The sequence below is a fragment of the Tachyglossus aculeatus genome, chromosome 8 (genome assembly GCF_015852505.1).
Source record: "Tachyglossus aculeatus isolate mTacAcu1 chromosome 8, mTacAcu1.pri, whole genome shotgun sequence".
NCBI lineage: Eukaryota > Metazoa > Chordata > Mammalia > Monotremata > Tachyglossidae > Tachyglossus > Tachyglossus aculeatus.
Window position 1 is genome coordinate 28,121,613 of NC_052073.1, and position 13,399 is coordinate 28,135,011.

General features: G+C 45.1%; 1 non-coding gene across 1 annotated transcript; it reads left to right on the forward strand.

The window, feature by feature from the left end:
* Window positions 1-232: 232 nt before the first annotated feature.
* On the forward strand, window positions 233-370 carry LOC119931942. The gene has a single exon (XR_005452238.1). It is a non-coding gene; the product is annotated as a small nucleolar RNA SNORA7 (small nucleolar RNA).
* Window positions 371-13,399: the final 13,029 nt, after the last annotated feature.

A 13,399-nucleotide genomic window follows, 5' to 3' on the forward strand; every position in this document is an offset into this window, starting at 1 on the left:
CCAGAATCACACAGAGACAAGTGGCGGAGCAGGGATTAGAACTCAAATCCTTCCAACTCCCAGGCCCTTGCTCTGTCCACTAGGCCGTGCTGCTTCTCTGTGGTCCCAAGTGCTTAGTACAATGTTGTGCTCTCATAGGAACTCACTAAATGTAGTTCCAGTGATGGGCACTAAGACAGTAGACACTGTGAATGTCATCCGCTGGGATATGGCAGGCTCTACTTCTTGCACTCCCCTCTCAGGGTCGCACCTGGAGAGTTTCCAGTACTCTACCAGTCTCGACTAGGGGAGGGAGAGTCAAGCAGAGGCATATCCATTCCATTCCCAGCTTGGGTAATGGCTAGCGAGTGGAAGGCAATCTGCTACAAGTCAAAACTCACCTGTGCTGGGCAGCGGCAGCATGGGAGAGAGTCAAAGGCGGAGACTCGAGTTTACTGCAGGGTAAGAGGCAATGGTAAACCACTCCCTATTTTTGCCAAGAAAACTATGGGTACACTACCAGAACAATTTCAGATCGAGGTGGGGCATTCTAGGAGTCGCTACGGGTCAGAGACGATTTGACAGCATAAAACAAGACAAAACTTCCTACACACCCTCCCCATAACCTTGTGAGAACCTCAATCCCAGGCATCTATTACACTCGCTCTGGTGTTCTCGGCCAGCCAGTGAGGTGCTCAGCACCATGTTCTCTGATTTAATGCGGAGAGACTCTTGTATTTCTCTAACATGTTCATTCCTTTGTCAGATACAGGCTCATCTCACCGGGTTTCACGGAGACAAGCGGACGAGGAATTTATTGCTGTACCGGGTTTATTCTTACAACAGCTATTCATTTATACATTCTCCCCTTTATTGGCAACTCTGTGCATAAATGGGCCAAGGCAGGCTCCCGGGCTCTGTCTTCGGAACAGAGCGTGAACCTCCAGTGCTCTCTACTGGTCAGGCTCCACACTTGGAATCACGAACATTAATCATAGCAGCAGGAGTGTAAAATTCAATTTTACCTCTCCATTCATTCTGAGATGAGTTGAAGGCCAGCCTTGTACATAGAAACCACACTTTACTTCATCAGAGTCCTGGTAACAAATGGAGTGTCTTCTTTGGGGAGTTTAACCATCAAAAAATACCGCGCCATTTAATTCCACCCATGCCTAGGGTCAGAACTAGAGCTCTGAGCATCAGCAAATGCCTCAGCTCTCAACTACGCAGTAAACTATGTTTTAGAGATTGTTCCTCAATATGAAATGATCAGTCCATTTATCTACTAAAGCAGCCTGTCTCTTTGCTCAGCCTTCCAATATTTTTTCCGCTGACCTGATCTGGACAATAAACCAGAGTCTTCTTAAGGTATTCGCCGTTCAATTTGTTACTTTCGTGCCTCTGAGTCCGGCTGTCATCCTGGAGGGTGCAGTCATCTGTGTGGGACTGGACTGCTGAGCTTTTCTTTTATGGTGTTTGTTAAGCACTTACTGTTCTAAGCGCTGGGGTAGATACAAGCTAATCAGATTGGACACAGTCCATGTCCCACATGGGGCTCACAGTCTTAATCCACATTTTACAGATGAGGTAATTGAGGTCTAGAGAAGTGAAGCGACTTGCCCAAGGTCACACAGCAGACAACCGGCAGAGCTGGCACTAGAACCCAGATCCTTTTGATTCCCAGGCCCATGCTCTATAATAATAATAGTGGTATTTATTAACTGTTGGAGTAGATAGAAGATAATTAAATTGGACTCAGTCCATGTTCCACATGGGGCTCACAGTCTTAATCCCCATTTTACAGATGAAGCAGCTGAGGCACAGAGAAGTTGTGACTTGCCCAAGATCACACTACAGACATATGGCAGAGCCAGGAGTAGAACCCAGGTCCTTCTGAGTCCCAGACCTGTGCTCTATCCACTAGACCACACTGCTTCTCCAAGAGACTGAATGCTGCTGGAGAAAATAAGTAGCCAGGGAGATCAGGGCCAGGTGGACTGGCAACATTTGGGGTTGGGAGCTGGGGGCTTCTGAAAAACAAATCTGCAAATGTGACTTTTTTTTTATTATGGCATTTGTTAAGCGTTTACTATGTGTCAAGCACTGTTCTAAGCTCCGGGGTAAGTACAATTAATTAGTTCAGACACAGTCCCTGTCCCTCCTGGGGCTCATGGTTTAAGTAGGAGGGAGAAAAGGTATTTATTCTCCATTTTACAGTTGAGGGAACTGAGGCCCAGAGAAGTGAAGTGGCTCACCAAAGATCACAGAGCAGGCAAGTGGGTATTAGAACCCAGGTCATCTGGCTCCCAGGCCTGTGCTCTTTCCACTAGGCCATGCTGCTTCTTGTACTCTCCCAAATGCTTAGCACAGTGTTCTGCACACAGTAAGTACTCAATAATAATAATGATGATGGTATTCATTAAGCTCTTACTATGTGCCAGGCACCATATTAAGCAGTGGGTGAGATGGATAGAAGTAAATCAGGCTGCATACAGTCCCAATCCCCACTTGCCAGATGAGGTAACTGAGGCCCAGAGAAATGAAATGACTTGCTCAAAGTCACACGGCAAAGTGGGGGGACTGGGATTAGAACCCATGACCTTCTTACTCCCTGGCCTGTGCTCTATCCACTACGCCATGTTGCTTCTCATAATAATTATGGTAATTGTTAAGCACTTGCCATATGCCAGGCACTGTACTAAGTACTGGGGTGGACACAAGCAAATTGGGTTGGAAACAGTCCCTGTCTCACATGGGGCTCACAATCTCAATCCCCATTTTACAGGTGAGGTAACTAAGGCCCTGAGAAGTGACGTGACTTCCCCAAGGTCACACAGCAGTTGATTGGTTGATACTACTTTGGATTATTGGTTGATTAATTGATCAATTAGCTGAGAACCAGATTATTTTATATTTCCCCCAGTGCTTAGAGCAATGCTTGACACATAGTAAGCGCTTAACAAATTCTATCATCATCATCGTTGATTGATTGGGTAGTGGGAGTTGTCCAGAATTTTTGTTCCCCTCCCCGAAACCTCTCCAGTTAGTGGATTCACTTCAGATCAGGTGACAATGTGGACGATGGAAGCGGGAGAGAAGGATTAGGAGGAAGAAAAGGGCATTACTTCTACTCCTTTTTTTTCCTGTGGTTTTTGTTTACTGCTTACTATGTGCCAGGCACTGTACTAAGCACTGGAGTAGTTACGAGTTAATCAGGTTGGACATAGTCCCTATCCCACTTAGGGCTCACAGTCTTAATCCCATTTTACAGATGAGGGAACAGAGAAGTCAAGTGACTTGTTCAAGGTCACACAGCAGACAAGAGGCAGAACCAAGATTAGAACCCAGGTCTTTCTGACTTCCAGGCCTGTGCTCTAGCTACTAGTCCACTTTGCTTCTCAATCCTTCCGAGCAGAGGAGCCGGGGTCCCAGCCTTAGTCGTTTTTCTAGACCGGCCAAAGGCCTTATCAAGTCTTCTCCCGATCACCCCCTTAAAGGAAGTGTTAAATGATCAATACCTGCAATTTCCTTGAAACTGAAAACATTTCGAGGAAGACAAGTTCCTCCAAGACCCACTTTACAGCTCTCAGCTCTGTGTAATTTAACTCTGATCTACATCCTAGGTTCTCCTCCTCGCCAGACTCTCCCCCTGGGAGCAATGAAGAAGCCCTTTCAGCATTGAAACCAATTGGATGGCTAACAGAAGCTGTCAGCCCCACTCTTTTATACTGTCTCTGCCGGTATTTACATTTCAGGCCTGCTGGGGTGATCAATGCACCACGGAAACACTACACCTAATCTATGACCACTTCATAATGCCAGAGGACCAAGGACTTCTGTCCCCTGATTCAACTCCCAACCAAGAGCCCTTTCGTAAAGCACGGACACCTTTCCCACCCTGGGAGATGGATCTGCCGACGGTCCCGATTTCTGATCATTCATTCTCAAGGTTCGGATTGTTTCATGGCACCTGTGGCTGTGAAATCCTCGACGCACACATTTCTCTATCACTCTCCCATCACCTCCTTCAAAATGTTCTACCCAGTTCCTAGGAAGTCAGGAATCTGGCAGTATCTCCTAAGAATGCCCTGGCTTGGTATCAATCAACTAATCAATTTATTGATCAATGGTACCTATTGAGAGCTCAATCAATCAGTGGTAATTACTGAGCCTTTACTGTGTGCAGAGCTCTCTACATCTGAGTACATATTTGTAATTTATTTATTAATATTGATGTCTGTCTCCCCCCTAGCCTATAAGCTCCTTGTGGGTAGCCACTTGCAGTCCAGGGGGGTAGACAAACATTAATATAAATAAATTAGGAAGGTGTACGTAAGTGCTGTGGGGCTGAGGGTGAGTGAATATCAAATGCCCAAAGGGTTTAGAACCAAGTCCATAGACAACACCGGGAAAAGTAGTAGTAGGGGGAAACAGTAGTAGGGGAAAAGAGGGCTTAATTGGGGAAGGCCTCTTGGAGAAGATGTGACTTTAATAAGACTTTGAATGTGGGGAGAGGGGTGGTCTGTTGTATATGACTGGGGAGGGAGGTCCAGACCAGAAAGAGCATGTGGGAAAGGGTTGGTGGCAAGACGGATGAATCAAACAGTTAATCATGGTATTTATTGGGTGCTGACTGTGTGCAGAGCACTATACTAAACACCTGGGAGAGAATACAAGACATAGTGTTGGTAGACACAGTCCCTACCCATTAGGAGCTTACAGTCTAGATGGCGAAAAAGGCTCTGATAGGATGGGGGACTCAGAGCAGAGAACCAGCGAGCCCGGGCTTGGGAGTCAGAGGTCATGGGTTCTAATCCCGACTCTGCCTCTTGTCAGCTGTGTGACCTTGGGCAAGTCACTAACTTCTCTGTGCCTCAGTTACCTCATCTGTAAAATGGGGATGAAGACCGTGAGCCCTACGTGGGACAGCCTGATTACCTTGTATCTACCCCAGGGCTTGGCACATAGTCAGCACTTAACAAATACCAACATTATTATTGTCAGATTTCATTCAGGAGAGGCCCCTCCACCTGCCTCGACTGCTTTCGACTATGGGATAATCGCCCACCTCCCTCCTGACATTTTAGTGGAAAGTAGAAATGAGGGCCATAGGCATCTGACAAAGGGTTGTGTATGACATGGTCACATTTCAGTGCATAATCTGCATGACATTCGGAATACTGCGTAAATTTGATACTCCAAGATCAGCAAAGTAGCCTCCTGTATCTTTGAGTCCTGTCAGTGGCCACCCTAGGACCCACTGAAGGACTTAGGGCCAGAGGTCCTCCCTTCCTCCCAACCCCCGGACCATCAGAACATGAAGTTCTAAAATGCAATGCTCACACCCACCCATTAGCGTAACTGACACTGAGGCTGGGGCGTATGCAATCGATATATATACACACAATATTCGGGGGATTCAACCTGATCATACCGGGGAATGAAGACAGTCAGTCAGTCAATCATATTTACAGAGTGCTTACTCTGTGCTGAGCACTGTATTAGGTGCTTGGGAGAGTACAAAGTGATGTCATGTTCCCTGCCCATAATGAGCTTACAGTCAAGAGTTGGGGAGACAGACATTAATATTAATAAATAAAATTACAGATATGTACATAAGTGCTGTGGGGCTGAGAAGGGAAATGAATAAAGGGAGCAATTCGGTTAGATGGGGTGGGGCAGTTTGTCACTGGCAGTGACACAACAACAAATAAAACCCAAGTAGGATGGGATTAAGACATTTACAGGGAAAAAGGAGACAGGCAATCAATCAATCAATTGTATTGAGTGCTTACTGTGTGCAGAGCACTGTACTAAGCCCACAACAATAGATAATCTCACCATCTCTTGGAGGAGTATTGAAAATAGGCAAACACCTCCAAGTCCTCCTCTGCTACTTGGGCAAATCACTTTACTTCTCTGGGCCTCAGTTCCCTCCTCTGTAAAATGGGGATTGAGACCGTGAGCCCCATTTGGGGCAGAGACTGTATCTAACCCGGTTTTCTTTTATCCATCCCAGTGCTTAGTACAGTGTCTAGCACATAGTAAATGCTTCACAAATACCATTATTATTATTACTATTATTATTTTGTCCCAGACTGCCCATGGAAGAGGAAGTCCACCTTTGGGATGGAACCAGAGAGCGACAAGTGATGTTCAAGGTGAAAAAAGCAGGAATCAGAGGGCAATAATTTTTGGACTGCAGGGCCCAAGCCCCCTGGTCTGTGCACTAGTATGGGGCGAGCCAGGAAACATCATGGCTTGGGGTCTTTTTTTTGCATCAGCTGGTTCTTGGATTGGTAGCTCTATGCTGGGGTGATGGGTAGATTCTTTCCATTTTTAGGGGGACAGTCCATTGATGAGGGAGGGATTTGTTAGAATTACCTCCCTCTGCAATAAATTGCTGTTGGCCCTGCCAGTAGCCTGCTCTGTGACCTTGGATCAGTCACAACTTCTCCGTGTTCAGCTTCTTCACCTGTAAAATGGAGATTCTATACAGGTTCTTCCTCCTATTAAGACCGTGAGCCCCATGTGGGACAGGGACTGTGTCTGACCTGATTATCTTGTATTTGCCCCAGAGCTTTGTGTTTGACATATTGGAAGCTTTTAATAAACATCATTACTATTATTAACAGTAGCATTAATAATGGTGGCATTTATTAAGCACTTACTATGTGCAAAGCACTGTTCTAAGAGCTGGGGAGGTTACAAGGTGATCAGGTTGTCCCACAGTCTTAATCCCCATTTTAGAGATGAGGTAACTGAGGCCCAGAGAAGTTAAGTGACTTGCCCAAAGTCACACAGCTGACAATTGGCGGAGCCGGGATTTGAACCCATGACCTCTGACTCCAAAGTCTGTGCTCTTTCCACTGAGCCATGCTGCTTCTCTAGTAGTAGTGGTAGTCCCGGAGCAAGGATTATATCCTAAAGTATTAGACAACTGTCTTCCCACTCTTGACCAATCTGTCCAGGAAAACAGGGCATGAAACAGGGATTGGGATTGGGTCTCACTTGATTATCTTGTCACCCTTTCAGCACTTAATACAGTGCTGGGGGCATAGTAAATGCTTAACATGTATCACAATTATTATAATTGGCTATGAAATAAAAGATAACCCGGTACATTTGAAACATCTGACTACCTAGATCGTCTTTCTCCTCCACAGTCCTTGCATCAACGATTGCTTGTTGGGTCTTTTGATAGACATGTTCTTTAGTTCAGCTATTAGAAACTCATTAGATGGTCAGGGATCATCTACTGATCAGTAGGGAAGCAGCGTGGCTCAGTGGAAAGAGCCCGGGCTCGAGAGCCAGTTGTCATGGGTTCTAATCCTGGCTCCGCCGCTTGTCAGCTGTGTGACTTTGGGCAAGTCACTTAACTTCTCTGTGTCTCGGTTACCTCATCTGTAAAGTGGCGATTAAGACTGTGAGCCCCAAGTGGGACAACCTAATCACCTTGTATCCTCCCCAGCGCTTAGAACAGTGCTTTGCACATAGTAAGCGCTTAACAAATGCCATCATCATTATCCACCCAACAGACAGCAAGAGTTCCCACGATTCTCTGGTCTACTGAAGTCGGGTCCAAAAAATGTCCACACCAAGGCACTTACCGACAGAGTTTTAAACATCGCTTATGAACAGGGAACACATAAACGTTATGGATTGAAGCAGCAGTCATTTTCCTGCATCTTTAATAAGTACAATGTGTTTTATACGGTTCCATAAAACTTTCCTGCCTCCAGGTGCCTATCCCTTATCTAACAGAATCACTTACCATAATCATCCAATTGTTTTTTTTCCCCCACCCCCCAGCAGAAGCGTGTGTATTCCTGCTGCTATTCAATTAAATATGTAAGCAAACTGGATCGCAGACAGTATCAAATCCTGAGGAAGCCCAGTGGAGTTGGACAAAGTCCGAACCCAAAAACTGGATCGTGATTCTCCTGGCACAAGCCAAACGACTTTAGATTGAATCACTGGGTTAGCAGACGGTTTTCAGCTCCTGCTTAATCCTCTGTGCTGCCTGAGTATTTAAGGCACTGCATCTTACCTGGCATAGCTGTGATTGTTACATTAAGGCTCTAGGTTCCTAAAAGGCGCATGCTTCATTCATTCAATTCAATTGTATTTATTGAGCACTGTGTGCAGAGACCGTACTAAGCGATTGAAAAGCACAAACTTGGACGTGGGTTCTAATCCCAGCTACACCTCTTGTCTGCTGTGTGACCTTGAGCAAGTCACGTCACTTCTCTGGGCCGCAGTTACCTCATCTGTAAAATGGGGATGAAGACTGTGAACCCCAAGTGGGACAATCGTGTATCTACCCCAGTTCTTAGAACAGAGCTTGGCACATACTATAATTATTATTATTATTAAAATTTGGCAAATTCATGCTTCCCTCTGGAAAAGGCAATGGAAAGAGCACAGGTCTAGAAGACAGAGGACCTGGGTTCAAATCCTTGCTCCACCACTTGTCTGCTGTAAGACCTGAGGCAAGTCACTTCACTTCTCTGTGCCTCGGTTTCCTCATCTGCAAAATGGGGATTAAATCCTACTCCTTCCTATTTCGACTGTGAGTTCCATGTGAGACAAGGACTATGTCCAACCTGATTATCTTGTATCTAACCCAGTGTTGGCACAAAGTAAGCACTTAAGTACCTTTAAAAACAAAAAAAAAAGGAAAGAGAGAAGGCCCCATCTGCTTCAGGCATGTTTTGAACCCACGCCACTCCTGGGCATGAGAGCTGGGTGGCAACTTGAAAGACGTCTCCTTTCCCAGAATCAAATGGATCAATACCAAGGGGGTGTCACAACCCAAGGGTGAGGCTGATAAATTTCAGGCTCTTCAAGCTGGCTCAGTCTTCAGCCCTCAGACATAAATTGGCCAATGGGTTGACCGCTTTGTTGAGTCGGGGGCCCCAGGACATCCAGTACATTCCCTTGAAGATCAGCCATGGGTCACGCTGGACTTTATTTTATTTTTTAATAGTATTTGTTAAGTGCTTACTATATACTAAGCACTCTACTAAGCGCTGGGGTAGATACAAGATAATCAGGTTGGACACGGGCCACATCCCACATGGGGCTCACAGTTTAAATCCCCGTTTTACAGATGAGGTAACAGGTACAGAGAAGTGAAGCGACTTGCCCATGGTCACAGAGCAGACAAGTAGTGGAGGTAGAATTAGAACCCATCTCCTCTGACTCCCGGGCCCCAGGTTCTTTCCACTAGGCCACGCTGCTTCTTAACTAGACTTCAGACAAATTCTTTGGCCTTGTTGGGTCTCAGTTTCTCTATCAGCAAAATGGGAGAATATCGGAATACCAACAAGCTTTTAAGTGCAATGATGTTGCACCTTCCATTTCAGTCTCTAAAAGTAAATTATCCTAGGTCACTGGCTGTCTTACAAGGACAAAAGTGTGGCCCTGACTTGGGAAAGTACTGATTCTGCTTTCTCCACTAATATCCTGCTAATCTCTGCCAAGTTTTTTGGTATCTTTGTGCCTTTATGAGTGAAATTTTAGACTGTGAGCCCACTGTTGGGTAGGGACTGTCTCTATATGTTGCCAACTTGTACTTCCCAAGCGCTTAGTACAGTGCTCTGCACAAAGTAAGCGCTCAATAAATACGATTGATTGATTGATTGATTGATTGAAATAAGATCATCTAGTATCCAGAGGTCACGGGGCCAGGTGCTTTAGAAAGAGAGCAAACTCAGAGTTGACTGAGCTCCAAACAATCCCCAAGAAATAACAATAATAATAAGAATTGGTGTACTTGTTAGGTGCTTACTCTGTACCAAGCACTGCACTAAGCACTGGGGTAGATGATACAAGTTAATCAGCTCCCACACGGAGCTCAAAGTCTAAGTTAAGAGGGAGAACAGGAATTGAATTACCCATTTTTCACAGATGGGGGAACTGAGGCACAGAAAAGTCAAGTGACTTGCTTAAGGTCACACAGCAGACAGGAGATGGAGATGGGGCTGGAATCCAAGTCTTCTGATTCCCAGTCCCATGTTTTTTCCACTAGGCCACGCTGCTTCACTAGTACCTTCACATAAGCAAGGGAGCAGGGTTGCATTAGTGATTAATGTAATAGGATCATCGAGGGGAAAACTCCAAGTTGTAAATCTCCAGGGCTCCGTCATGGAAGCAGACACTGACAGATCCAGAATTTATCTGCTTGCTAAATCTTTATTCCTTTCCAGGACATCATCCCAAGCGTAATTTCCAAACATGTCTCTTCACTTCGGCTGAAAGACCAGCATCAAGGATCCCCTGATGGAGAGGTAGATTTAAGTTAGTTTCCAAGACAGTAGCTATCTACTGCGACGAAGCAGTGGGAAGAGCACAGGCCTAGGAAGTAGAGGACCCAGTTTCTAATATGGTTCTGCCACTTATCTGCTGCGGGACTTTAGGCAAGTTACTTAACCTCTCTGTACCTCAATTCCCTCATTTGAAAAATTGTAGATTCAATACCTGTTCATGCCCCTACGTAGACTGTGAGTCCCATGCGGGGGCTGATTATTTTGAATATACCCCACTGCTCAGTTCAGTGCCTCGCCTATAATAAGCATTTAACAAACAACACAATTATTATCTATTTAAAAGAGGAATCTGGGGGTTTAGTGGGGTTTTTTGTTTGTTTTTCCTGTAAAACCCAGACTAGCTTTCATTCACTCATTCAATCATATTTTTTGAGCAATTAGTGTGTGAAGAGCACTGTACTAAGCACTTGGGAAGTACAAGTTGGCAACATACAGAGACAGTCCCTACCCAACAACGGGCTTACAGTCTAGAAGGGGGAGACGGACAACAAAACAAAACATGTGGACAGGTTTCAAGTCATCAGAATAAATAGAAATAAAGCTAGATGCACATCATTAACAAAATAAATAGAATAGTAAATTTGTACAAGTAAAATAATAGCTTGCCCCCTCTGCTTCCATCCCATCACTCCTCCCTGTTAATTATGTTGTTTGCAGCGCTGGCTCGGTGGAAAGAGCACGGGCTTTGGAGTCAGAGGTCATGGGTTTGAATCCCAGCTCAATCAATCAATCAATCGTATTTATTGAGCGCTTACTATGTGCAGAGCACTGTACTAAGCGCTTGGGAAGTACAAATTGGCATCACATAGAGACAGTCCCTACCCAACAGTGGGCTCACAGTCTAAAAGGGGGAGACAGAGAACTGAACCAAACATACCAACAAAATAAAATAAGTAGGATAGAAATGTACAAGTAAAATAAATAAATAAATAGAGTAATAAATATGTACAACCATATATACATATATACAGGTAAGCTCCACCACATGTCTGCTGTGTGACCTTGAGCAAGTCACTTAACTTCTCTGGGCCTCAGTTACCTCATCTGTAAAACGGGGATTAAGACTGTGAGCCCCAAGAGGGACAACCTGATCACCCTGTATCCCCCCGGTGCTTAGAACAGTGCTTTGCATATAGTAAGCGCTTAACAAATGCCATCAGCATCATTATTATTATTATTATACTCTCCAAAGCACTTAGTAAAGTGCTCTGCAAGAAGCAGCATGGCTCCTCTAGTGCTTACCTTCTCAATGTGCCTCGTTTTCGTCTAGCTCGCCTCCGACCCCTAGCCACATCCTGACTCTGGCCTGAAACACCCTCCTTCCTCAAATCAGACAGACAATTACTCTGCCCCCATTCAAAGTCTAATTGAAGGCACATCTCCTCCTAGGCCTTCTCATCCTAAGCCCCACCTTTCCTCTTCTATCACTCCCTTCTGCATTGTCCTGACTTTCTCCCTTTGTTCTTTCCCTCTCCGGGCCCCACAGCACTTATGTCCATATCTGTAATTTATTTATTTGTACTGATGTCTGTCTCCCCAGCTCTACACTGTAAGCTCATTCTTGGCAGGGAATGTGTCTGTTTATTGTTGTATTGTACTCTTCCAAGCTTAGTACATTGCTCTGCACACAGTAAGGGCTCAATAAGTACAAATGAATGAATGAATTATTAATGGAAAGAGCATGGGCCTGGGAGTTGGAAGGATGTAGAAGCAGCGTGGCTCAGTGGAAAGAGCCCGGGCTTTGGAGTCAGAGGTCATGGGTTCAAATCCCAGCTCTGCCAATTTTCAGCTGTGTGACTTTGGGCCGGTCACTTAACTTCTCTGTGCCTCAGTTCCCTCATCTGTAAAGTGGGGATTAAGACTGTGAGCCCCCCGTGGGACAACCTGATCACCTTGTAACTTCCCCAGCGCTTAGAACAGTGCAATGCACATACTACGTGCTTAATAAATGCCATTATTATTATTATTATTATTATGAAGGTTCTTATCTTGGCTCCACCACTTGTATGTTTTGTGTGGATCTTGGGTAAATCACTTAACTTCTCTGTTCCTCTGTTCGCTCATCTGCAAAATGGAGATTAAGACTGAGCCCTGTGTGGGACAGAGAATGTGTCCAACACAATTATCTTATTGGATTACCCCAGAGCTTAGAACGGTGTCTGGCACATAGTATGCGCTTAACAAACGCAAGAATTATAATAATAAAAATAATAATTACGGCATTTGTTAATTATTATAGTAAGCGCTCAATAAGTATCTTCGATTGATTGATTCTTCCCTTGCACAATCTGGGGTGAATCACAGGCAGTCAGGGATCCCTGCCCACCTCACTACATTGGGGACAGAGAAACACTCTCTCTGATAACATGGAAAAGGTCCAGCTGGCAACAGCGATGTGATCTGAAACGTGGGCAGAAGTCCTGTGCCAGGTTTGGCGAGTCACAGAGTGGCTCCCCGACAAGTCATCTCCACGGACTCAATGCTCTCCCAGCTGCCAGGATCTAGTCGGCACTGAGATGGGAAGGAAAGGCAGCAACGAGGGAAGGGAAACTGACTGGCAATTTTAGGGGGGGTGAAGAAATAAAAGACAAAAAGGGATCCCTAGGGAAGTTTAGAAACCTAGAATGGCTGGGGACTTGATCTGGACACCTTGCAGATCAGGTGACTAGATATTTTTGTTGGATCTCAGAAAATAATAGACTCTTACAGTGAGATGGGACCTCAAAAGGCCAAAATAATGATAATTGTGGCATTTGTTGAAGACTTACTATATGCCAGATACTGTACTGAACACTTGGGTAGATACAAGGTAATTGGCTTGGACACAGTCCTTGTCCCACATAGGATTTACAGTCTTAATCCCCATTTTTCAGATGGGTTAACTAAGGCACAGAGAAGTTAAGTGACTTGCCCAGGGCCATGCAGCAGACGTGGGATTAGAACCCAGGAACTTCCAACTCCCAGGTTTATGCTCTAGCCACTAAGCAATGCTCCTCTCATATGTGAGCAGGGAATGTGTCTGTTGTTGTACTGTACTCTTCCAAGCCCTCAGTACAGTGCTTTGCACATAGTGAGCACTCAAATAAATG